This window comes from Fulmarus glacialis, unplaced genomic scaffold (assembly GCF_000690835.1).
Source record: "Fulmarus glacialis isolate BGI_N327 unplaced genomic scaffold, ASM69083v1 scaffold7908, whole genome shotgun sequence".
NCBI lineage: Eukaryota > Metazoa > Chordata > Aves > Procellariiformes > Procellariidae > Fulmarus > Fulmarus glacialis.
This window is the reverse complement of record NW_009226313.1, coordinates 93,045-104,965: the sequence shown is the minus strand read 5'-3', so window position 1 is coordinate 104,965 and position 11,921 is coordinate 93,045. Positions and strand designations below refer to the sequence as shown.

General features: G+C 40.3%; 1 protein-coding gene across 1 annotated transcript in view; it reads right to left on the bottom strand.

The window, feature by feature from the left end:
- The window catches only part of LOC104080389 (neuron navigator 3-like), a gene marked incomplete at its 3' end in the record, with an annotated part of 113,828 nt that overhangs the window by 32,808 nt on the left and 69,099 nt on the right, over positions 1-11,921 (bottom strand). The window lies entirely within an intron of this gene.

Sequence of the window (11,921 nt, the reverse complement as noted above, 5' to 3'; positions counted from 1 at the left end):
GCGTGCTATAATGTGCACAGGGGAGACTGAGAGCACCAGATGTACAGTAGTCTCATTGCTGGAATTAGAGTATATATTCTGGAAATACGCTGCGTCCTTTTCCGCCAAAAGGGGAGGGGGGAAGGGTGAGACTGAGCAGCACCAAATACTTAGCAACAGGCAGCACAAAAATGACACTTATCAACAAAAGGTTGAAAAGGACCAGCTGAACTACATCCTCCAAAATAAGGGAGGAGGAGGGTTGAAGTGAGAGGTTGAAGGCATTTCATAAGGCATATACGTACACAGAGAGAGCATTTGGTAACACCTATAGCATGCACACAAGGGCAACCAGGTTCACTTAGGGTGAGATAAGAGGAACAGACACCTTCACCTATGTACCGAAGGCAGAGTTCATCCCAAGAGGTGCTGACACCATCCCGGCTTGTCCCGGCAGCCAGAGGCAGCTCGGACTAGCGGAGCTTGGCGCAGGGGTGTCACACAGCTGGAGGGTATCAGTGGCCCTTGGCAGCCAGCGCTGGCTCCCTTTTGTGGGGTGTCAGTGGCCTCTCTCCTCACCCCAAAAAAGAGGACTTGTACAGAACCTCCCACCACAGTGGGATGTTACCACTGAGAGAAAGCATATCGGTTTGACAGCATCACTGTATAAGTAAATATAATAGCTAATTTCTCTGCTGAGAATATTGTTTGAAAATGTTGAAACTGCACCTCTTCCATAAAAACAATATGAGCTCACTTTATAAACATCCTTTTACTTAACCTCACAGACCCTTGGGAGGAAGGGGTCAGAATCCCATTTGGTGAACAGAAAAACAGAGGCCAAAGCCATTAACTATTTGCTTAGTTCACCAAGGAAATCTGTGGCAGAGCCAGGGCAGGAAAATGGATGCAATTCCCAGTCCAGAGTCTCACCCAGAGAACCAACATCCACTTTCCACCCAGCAAAAGTATCACCGCTCAGTCCATGTTCACACGCTAAGGACTCCTTCGCTATCTGAGTACCTTTGTCACAGATTTTCTCCCTCTTCATTAAAAGAGACAGAGAATTGTAACTTGTTTTGTCTACACTACTTCTTCCCATATTCCTGCAGGTGGATCACCAGCTGGTTTGCCATAGCTTTCTTGACAGCTTTAGAATTTTAGATAACTCCACAGAATGAAACTGTGGAGGCAGATTCAGCTCTCCCATAGCCAAAGGATGCTGCTGTTAGATGGGGCCCTCAATTTCCCTGCTGCACCCAGAAGTCTGCTTCAGTCACCTGTGTTTTCACTGACTGATATTCTTTTTTCTCTATAACAGGTGAGTGACATGAAAGGCTCCATTAAAATGTTTTTTAAAGCCAACTGTAGCTAAGAAAGTGTTTCTTCAACTGTATAACCATATATAACGAATGCTAATGTGGCGTCTCTAAAGATTGTATGAACACATATTTAGAACAATATGAAATCATGATGATAAAAGACACATACCACACACATAGCATCATGTATTCCCTACTACTAGTATTTCAACTTCAGTCATTCTTCTAAAGTAATGTCTCAGATATATTGGCTGAGCTATTACTATAAACAGAACTATTTTCTGTATTCCAATGAAACTGATCCACTGGAACATACAGAATTTAATACCCACTAATATTATTTTAGGTTAGCTTCATATTACAAACAAAAATACTTTACCAAGCATTTCCTTTTTCATTTGCGACACCCACACATAATCTGGTGTACCAACCCTAATTTTGACTACAATTTGAACGATCCTCTCACTAAGCAGCCAGGGAAATTTCATTCTAGCAGCTGCTTTGCAGTTATCTAGTATTCAAAGAATGGACTTCACCCACCCATCCACCCCCTTCATAATTTTCTTTTCTCATTAATTTAAAAGTGACAAGCATAAAGAATGTAATCGGTGTTGTGTAAACAAAGGTTGATAATCCACATCATACCAAAACTTTACTGATGGTCAGTATTTTGATAGTCATGCAATGGTAGAAATAAAATACTGGGAGGAGTCAGTGGTAAAAGAGGAGTTTTTTCACTTCAGAAGTATTCTTAAAAAATCAAAAAGGCAAAGAGTGGTTGACAGAGAGAATATAGCAAACCAACACCCAGTTGGCAGTGGAATGTCACATTTAATTTCCTCTCTTTCCATAGGGATCACCACTCGCTTCTGTTTTCCCCCCATCCCCACAGGATGCCCTTCTCATTCATCTCATTCTTCCAGGGACCCAACTGCTCAGGAGTCAGTTGTAAAAAATACGAAGCATATAGACATACACATGAAATTATAAGAATGTACACATGCCTCTATATTCTTTTTACATTAAATTCTCTGATGCAAATATCATGGGAAACAGAGAATCCTCTCCACAGTTTTTAAGTATCAATGTAACTATGCACCTCTTCGAAATTTTATCTTAAACTCCTTGGGAAAACATAAAGCTCCAGTGTGCATCATCATTGACAATACTCAGTTTGCAAAGGACAGAAAAGTCATGCAGAACAGAAGATAAAAAAATCAGTAACTTCATGCACCAGTCTGCTTTTTATGGGTGCTCCCCTTTCATTGGGTGCTAGGCACCTCTAAGGAGGAGCTGTGCATGCTCCCCCTCTTTTCAGAACTAGCAATAGATCATTCTGTCTTGCACTAATTGTGCAGTAATGTTTCCCAAAAGTCCTCTTATCTTTGATTTTTCTATGATGAGGCTGTTTCAGAGAAGAACACACACAGGGGGGTTAGTCGTTGCAACACTTCCTCCCCGCTCCACAGCTTGCTCCAGTAACCCTGCCGTACAGCTACGCACTGGGCCGGGCTGCTGACTTACTCATTTCCTCTCCAAGCTTCCTCTCCTACCACCCTGCGTTACAGGCACGTCTGACTGGGGAGTATTCGACTTCAACGCTAGGCTCCGACCGCTGACAACATACGGGAGAGCCGCCGTTATCTGCGATGCAGAGGACCAGTCTCAGCCACACGATAACGGAACAGACCCGATCCTGTGTTTGTGTGGTCCGAGCCCCGTCCCGGCGCCTGGTGATTTAACTGCTTGCAACACGAAACAGGATTCAGGGGGGCAATCCGAGCTCGGGCACAGCCTGCTCATGTTAACAACGGTTTCCCCTAGCATTCCTCAGCCGCTCGTCATGCTAACCTTCAAGAGAGTAGAGGAAATAAACTCTGATACCCAAATATAGTTATGAACTTCACCTCCATGCTTCACACGTAGCTATAAGGAGCACAGCAGAGCTGCTTGGCAGGATCCTTAATGAAACAATACACTTCGTAACGCGGTAGTTTAACGAAGTGAAAAAGAGAGAGGATCTCACAGGTTACTGCCCTTCTTAGAAAACGTTTTAATCATAAACCATGTGATTATACATCAGGCAGTGCTATAATGCATCCTCTTTAAAATTAATACAGAAATGTTACCACCCACAGTCCGTGTCAAGTGGGAAATGTCAGATGGATTTCAGAAGTACAGCCAGCCTGATGCAATAATAATGTATGACACTTCGTTAGCATCTTCCACAAAATCATCTCAACGTACTTTCCAGGCACAAATGAGATCACTCCTATTTATTTACTATTTTGGTAGATGTGGGGAAACTGAGGTATAAAGGCTTCCTCGGTGGATTTTTTTTTTTTTTTTTTTTTTGTAATGTGGCTCACTCAAGGGCAAACTGAGCTGAGAATACAACCCAGATATTCTGAGTTGTAGTCATTTCTTCTATATGCTTTTTTATCAGGCAGTTTTATAAATAGGCTTGGTGGGAAAATGCATATTCCAAGAATCAGGATCCTTCCGCATATTTTTGTTTGTTTGCTACAGAATATAGAGTTTCAGATCTGAAAATGGTCTCCTGTTGCTATCGAGAAGACAGCTTTCCATACTTAGAGTATGCCTCTGTCACTCCTTCATGTGCCAATGCTGCTGCTTAGGAAGAACAACAGTTGCTGCCAACTGAGTTATGCCAAGACCTTGTGACAGATTTCCATGCCATTTAGGAGGGTAGGTTATATCTGAAAAATATTTAAATATTTATCCACTATGTGAAAAAGTTTCCTTCCTAGATATGTGGGAATAAATAGATAGTATCCAGTTCTCATCACTTGTCCTTTAAAATAGTCTCTCGGAGACAACTGTATCCTCATTCATTAGCACTAAAGAATTGAAATGCTGTCCCCCAGTGCTCAGTCTCATGCTCTCTTCTGTGCACGATACCACCCTAATACCTTTGGGGCTGAGGAGGCTTTTTAAGAACTCCATTTCTTTTTAAGAACTCCATTTCCCAAAAGGAATCTGTAGGCAAGAGCAACCTTCCCACAGACTTTTCTTTCCTCTTTATCTTGTAGCAAACAAGAATTGGAGAAATGGAAGGAAAAGTTACCTATTACAAAAAAATGTGGCTAACAGTGTACCTGGGTTGCCATGGTTCACAGCAATATACAATACTACTTTTTAGCACAGCAGGATTCTGTCTTTTATTCTATGTTTGGATTATATCAATATATTTCATAATCCTCTTTTTTTCTTTAAAAAAAATTTGGAATAAAGGAAAATTAAACTATTAGAAAGTCCCAACACGAGGATTTTAACAGTCAGCCAAAGTGGAAATACAGCACTGCTGACTGAATAAAAGGGCTATGTGACTTTCTAGTGTAATGTATTTACTCTGCTTAAAATGTTGCCATTGGAGGCAACGGAGAGTTGATAGCACTTAGAGCTTTTCACCCATAGACGCTCATTCAAATCATGCTTGTAGAAGAAGAGATTGACGACCTGTTTCTGTTGTTCTCCAGTATGCTACAGAATGGGCTGTAAAGGCTCTATATCTATTTCCTGGGCGGTTTTGTAGTGTATGGCCTGCCCTGGATGTTGAACACCCAGCAGAGCCTACATAACAGCCCCAGAGTCCCTGATGAAGAGGACTTGCCAGAGGAGAGGGTATGACCACAACTCGACTTCAGTGTAGCTATTCTTGGCTAATAAATTGTGGGTAGCAAAACATGTGTTGCAGTGTCCCTGAAGCTGCTTGTATTTATAAAGAGAAGCTGGGCAACGCATAGACTAGAGTTAGAAGAGGGTGAGGAAATCAGATTGCAATGAGATGCCTTTCTCCTTCCCGCTGCCTCTACACTAAGGAAAATTTAACTAGAAGGCAGGATCTGACCTTTTAAATATTTTCTTGTTGAAGGTTATTTCTCTGGGTTGCTAAAGAATAATTTATTAGTTTCAGTCCTCCACTCAGCAAGGAAAAGGGCTAACTTTGAAAACAATGGTTCCCATTTAGACTGCCATAAGAGACAGAGCAAGCATCCGATTTATGTCCGGATTTAACGGACTATAGAAAACACACTGCGACTCATTTGTTATAAAGTAAAGCTGGGGGCTGGGGGTGGCACTTTTTGTAACATTAAGCAAAATTACACGAGAAGGAAAAATATTTACACAATTAAAAATATATGGCCAGAAAATGAAACTAGAATGACTTAATTTATAGGCAAGATGGAAGCCAATGCATTTCATTTAACAAAATGAAATGACTATTAAATGACATTCCACAAACCCTGTTTCTAAATCCCACTGAGCAAATGAGAACAATTACAAGTTAAGGAATAGAAACCATTTAGAGGGATACATACCAATTAACCAAAATGTCAGAATCCCTATAGTGTGATTCTATTTTGTAAATAGCAGCATGCATCCATCAACACTACTCAGTAATTTTCAGATAAAAATACAATTAAATAAAACTCCACTAATCCCAGCTAAGAAAATGAATAGAAACAATACTCTTCAACAATCACTGGCAAGCTTTAGATGACTTACCCAGCTTTAAGGGTGCTGTTTTATATTTCCAAGTTTCACTTACAGTTTGTGATCTAATCACCCAAGTAACATTTGTACTGACTTAATGTGCTCTCTTTCTTCCCATTTCTTACTAAATCCCAGGTCAGAATTAATCTAGTACATGTGTTTGAGGCCAGTATTCACCAATGGCACAGGGGCAAGACTTTTGATGCATCTGTGCCAGATGCAAGGTAACAGTATAAGCCTCGGTGGATGTGTATTTGTGTGTGTATTTGTGTGTGTATTTGTGTGTAAGTTTTGCTAAGTGATTTGTATATTGCACAGTTAAAAATCCAACTCTTTATAGAATGAAATAACTTGTTCATCCTTTGAAAAGAATCATACCGATTTGCTGTACAGTTTAATTGTATCGTTTTGTTTATTGGCTTCCTGCAGCAGCTACTCTTCAGTCCTGTGCAATAGCAATGAAGTACCACAGGAAGGAGCCAGATACTCATCCTGCAGCTGCAGAGGGCCCGACCAGACAGCTGCTTCTCTGCAGACTTGTGCTGCTGAGAAGCGATACTTGTTAAGGGCGCAACACCACCACGGTTATTAATATTGGCCTTGAGCTTCCTGAGTTAGCAGGAGACAATACTAAGGGCCACACAGAGCAATCCTCCAAAACAGCCAACTTTGAGACTTTCTGTTATAAATACTCCATGTACTTGCCTGTACAACTTTGGAATTATTTCTTACATATATTTTGTAACTTTAAAGTACATTTCAGCATCCGTTTAGTGAAAGTACAATAAAATACAGGACCTATTATTCAAGACAGCTTTTACATAAAACATTGATTCAAACTGATATCTCAGTTAATTTTATTAGAGTGAGGAAGACCAGGATTCCCCGCTGGGCATAGGTGTTACACCTAGAGATACCACTCAGAAGGTGAATCTGTCTTGGCATTTTAGTTCAGATAAGGAGTGCGCTTCTAAAGGCAGTCTCCCATCACTTGTGCTCTCTCAGAGATCCCCTTCACATGAAATGAAACAGAGGGATGTGCTTCAAGAGCTCGCTGAACGCACTCCATTCACCAACCGGCATTTAGTCCATGCAACAAAAGGAGAACTAATCCGAGTGACCCTCCATCCCCAAAATGTGTACCTTAGATGGTTCCTTAGTACCAAACTGTTTTTCCCTGCAGAGCAACCCTTCCTGCTAATGTTGCCATATGTGTGTCCCAGAAGTGGTGGGGAAGAGGGAGTATGTGATAGAAAAAGCTGCTGACTGTCCTGCGTGGCATACACCGAGATGCTTCTGTAAGCTGGTGTGATGCTATAGCAGTGACAAATATAAGGGGAGGACATGCTTTGGTCTTGATAGTGGTGATTTGTGAAGAAATTAATTTGACCAAAAGGGCAGTGCCAACATTCCCTAATACAAATAAATGAACTGAAATATATGAAACTCCCTCTCCCTCCTGTATGTGCACACACACTTGAACATCATCCAAGCCTGCCTAAAGCTTGAGCCGCGGCTGCCTGTGACAGTTCCTGGCTAAAGACATCTCCCTTAGAAGAAACAGCTGGTTTGGGAAGGAGCACCTGTGCCTGTCCAAAGGAAGAAGGGTAAAAAGAAAGCCGTATTTCTACTTTTCTGGGCACTGGACAGCAATGTTATGTGTGTCGTGTCCCCCCCCCCTCCGCCCCCCACCAGAGGCCCCATTCCCTTCCCCTGAATGAGACTTCCTATACTCTAAACTTGCATGAATCTTATGTCTCATAAATGTCTTGTCACTGCCAGAATAAGTTTCATGACTAGTCCTGCATTCACTTTAATAAACAAACCCACAGTAAACAAAGTTAAGTTTTCTGTAAGGGAAAAATGAACCGAATTTGCACAGGTTTCTTTTGTGGCTCACCAATATCACAACAACACAGAAGAATGGACAAAAAACTTCTACAATCTCAGACCTGACTGGAAAACATGAAGTAATTTGCAGAACGAAAATATCCTTGCTTTGTTGATTCCTTTTTTGTTCACAAGCAAGAAGCCACTCTTGGTATCAACCAGACCATTCCTGGATGGAGTGGGCACCTGCCTTAGCAAAGCAGCAACAAGGCTCCTCACATGGAGCTGAAGAGATTCTACTGTGAAACTACTCCAGATTTTCCATCAAAGCTCATTTTAAGGATTTATAACTTGGACGGAGACATTCTTTCCACACTGCGATTTGGCATTAAAGAACTTGGCCCAGGGATCAAAATAACCCTATTTTCCAGCACTTCTTTTTAAGTGTGGGAAGGCAAATTTCTGATATATAAAGATGCAAAAATATTAAGACATACTTTTGTTCTTTTCTTGTGAGAAAACAGTGGCAAATAAGACTGCAACTAACTTTAAATATAAGCTCTCCATCTAGCTTGTACTTTTTGAGGCTTAGAAACTGATTTGAATTGTCTGGTTTCCTCTCATGTGGAAGAATAGCTTTGCAAATCAAAATAAACAAAATAAACTGTTTGCTTTCTGAGCTACATATTTTATAACAAGACACTTTAACTCCTACTTAGTTTTTCTCTGGGCTTTGATGTTTAAGAGTTGTTTGTCACCAACTCTATGATTTTAATATCTATAAATGTGTTGCACGCATTCAGCACACCAGTGAGGTGCTAAAAGTAACACCACGTTAAGTAAATATGTTAATGATTTCAAGCATAAGTGATCTGAGCCTCTTCTTACTGTCATTAATTTCTGTTAAAACAGGTCTTGGTGGTGAATGTATGAGTGGTAATGGTCATGTGTGCGCAACCATCTTGCCTTTTGCTACTTAGCTGAAGCTTAGGGAAATGAAATCATGCTTACACAGATGACAGCCTACACATGTACTTCTTCAGTTCAAGAAATGTAAAACAGCGTTTCAGGACTTGAAAGACTAAGGACGCAGCTCAGTACAATAGGAATACCACTTTAGGACTTAATTCCCTTTGATCACCACCATAATAAAGGCCTGCCCATTCTGATGATAATAATACTTAAATTAACAATCATCCAGCAGGCCGTGTCTCAAGAAGGGAGGTCCTTATGACCTGGGGACTGTCCTTCACCTGTGTTCAAGCTGCAGTGTCCCATGCAAATCTCCTAACATATATCCCATCTTTTGTGTTCTGCTACACATTTCTGTAGGACTACAGTGCCCCCCAAAGTAACGTCAAAGGTATGTGATTCATGACCCAAAATTTTTCCACCTACTATTTACCTCTGAAGATAATGAAAAACCCCTCTTAGCTCAGTATTAAAATAGCAACCTCAAGATCCACTCCTTCTGCCAAAAAAAAAGGAAAATAAATCTAGTAACTGTTAAATGCACCACTTCTAATTAAAGAGTTTTTTAATACCAAACTAGCACATTCTTATGCTGAATACTGACATACTGATATGTGAACTTCAGGTCTGAAGTCCAAGGAGGTTTATATAATGGATAATAATTAAGATGGATAATGATCTGAAATGTATATGTAGTACCTTCTGTTATAAGATTGCAAAGCCATTTATGAAGGATCAGGGCTTAGTTATGTAAAGATCCACCCTGATAGAAATGAACATTCAAGTTATTTATTGAGACTTTGAGACAGGTAAGATTTATAGCTCTGCTCACACAGGCACCTTTGCAGAAGCACTGGAACCTATTGCTTCAAACTAGTATCCAAACTATGATATCTGTATCTCTCCTCCTAGAAACAAGATGCAGATTTTTTGCTTCTTAATGTTATATCACAATAATATGGCATGAATTTTAGGACACAGAAAGAAATGACCAGACAATGTGGGACTTAAATCTGGAAAACACTTCCAAATCCTGGGCATACATGCAAACTGAAGGGCTTGTCATCACTGATTCCAGGCACAGACAAATACAAATCAAATGATCTGTTGGAGTCTATTGCATATCTGGCATAGCAAAAGGCTGATACCTGAAGAAAAGAAAGGTCTTGAGAGAGCTGTAAGAAAATGGAAGTTCAGCAACTACCTGACATTTTTTTTTTCTTCCCCCCTACAGCCACCACCTGACATGTAAGTACAAATGGTGCCATTAGCTCTAGGCATATGGTGGGTTTTTTTTTACTTCAAGGATGAACCTATATCTCTTATGACACAAAACAGTTGGTGCTTTTGTGTTTGAAGTCTGTTCTCTGGGTCCTCGTGACTGGCCATACACAGAGGACCCACCACCCTCTTCCTCAAGGGACTACTCTCCCCATCTGCAACTCTTCACTCGCTGCCCTATGTTTCCTTTTAAAATACACACTCTAGTGATACCCTGTCTCTTGGATAACAGACTAGAAATGAAGGATAGGGATTGACTAGCTCACTTTAAAGGGCCACTGCCTTTAAATTTAATTAAATCCATATCTTCTACCTCCCACACAATCACCCCCTGGGACTAAAGGCTTCTGTAAAGGATTAGGAAGGGGATACTCTCATTGCAGCCACACCACTATGCAGAAAATAATTCAAGATTTGGGAAGTTGTGAGCAGGAAGTAAAGGATGAAGAAAAAAGGGACTCACTGAAAACACAAACAAATAACTCTGCTGGCTAGAGATTACAGCATTCATTTTGGACTGTGGAGATTGTGCTCCAGCCTTTCCTTCCAAGAGCCTTTCTGTATTTTGTCCTACAAATGTAAGTAAGAAACAGAAATGATCCTAGTAAAAGAAGCATCATGTCCCCTCTCAAATGAGTCCCTAAACCAGCAGCCTACCACCTTGTGTCCCATCCCACGTTATGCTCAGTTGTTTTCTCGGACTGTGGTGCAGGATGGCACTAACGGCACCACTAGCTCCTCAGGTAGCTCTATCTGAGAAGGCTGGCACTCCAGGAGAGCCCACACAGCTGCTTTAATCGTACAGAGGCATGTGGAGTATCACTTTGGGGACTTCTATTGACAGCTCTCCATTTAGCGTACTTTTTTAGAACAAGCAAAACTGCTTTTTCTGACCATTCCCATTAACCTTCTAACTCCCTGATAAAATAAGAAGTAAAATAATTTAATCATGTCAGCTTTCTTCACTTAAAATCCCATTTCTGAGAACTGTTTGAGCTTTTTTTTTTTTTTTTTTTTTTTTTTTTTTTAAACAGGAAAAGAATTATTGCCAATGAATAATATTTCATTCTGGAACACTGGGGTTTTTTTTGCCAGCTGCAACTTTTTGTTACAGTAGGCAGGTGCTTATTTCACCTGCCCTTTAAATAAACCTTGCTGGTAAGGTGCTTGACTCTGTTGAGCCAACACAGCTTCTGAGCATTCTCAGAAGTACAATTTCACGTCTGTACAGATCCTTAATGTAAAAACCTGGGATGGCTATGGACAGACTATAAGTGCTGCCAAAATAGGCAGCTGCTGAGTGGGAGTTCTGAGGATGAGAATGATGGATATAGGCACCTAAAATGCAAGTGAGGTAGTTCATAGGAACATAAATTCTTTTGGGGGAGGAGGGAAGGTCATATTTCATATTTCAGGAATTACTGTACAAAGGATATCCTTTGTTAAAAGTCCAACCATTTACTACATTATTTAGTGCATAAAATGAGTATGGAACAGAATAGTCCTTAAAACAAGTTTTTCCTTAAATTCTTAGAGCTGTTCTTGAAGGCCTCTGATAATAGATGATGGCTTTTTTTAGTAAGATTTGTTGAATGTCTCTCATTTCAGATAGAAATGTAAGGAGAAATGCTTTGGAGGAACTTCCTGAAAACATATAGAACCCTCATGCATTTTTATTCTTTTTTTTTTTTTTTTGAAGAATTTATAAAATTAGGAATTACAAGTTGGAGTGGAAAGTGAAGTTTGAAATTTTATCAAACTGATATACCTCTCAAGATGTGCAGTCCCACAGAAAGACTTCTCAAACATTGCACCAGATGGCTTTGTTCTCAACTTCCCTGGGCAGGTTCATGTTACTTCCCTATCAGTAATGAAATCCCATACTTACATCAATGCTTCATTTTATGTTACTGTCATTATCTTGTTACAGGTTATAATGGTATTGGCATTATCTGCCTAATAATTATTCCTGAGTCACAGCAGTAAAACTCTTTTAAGTCTCAAGCTCTGATGTAGAAT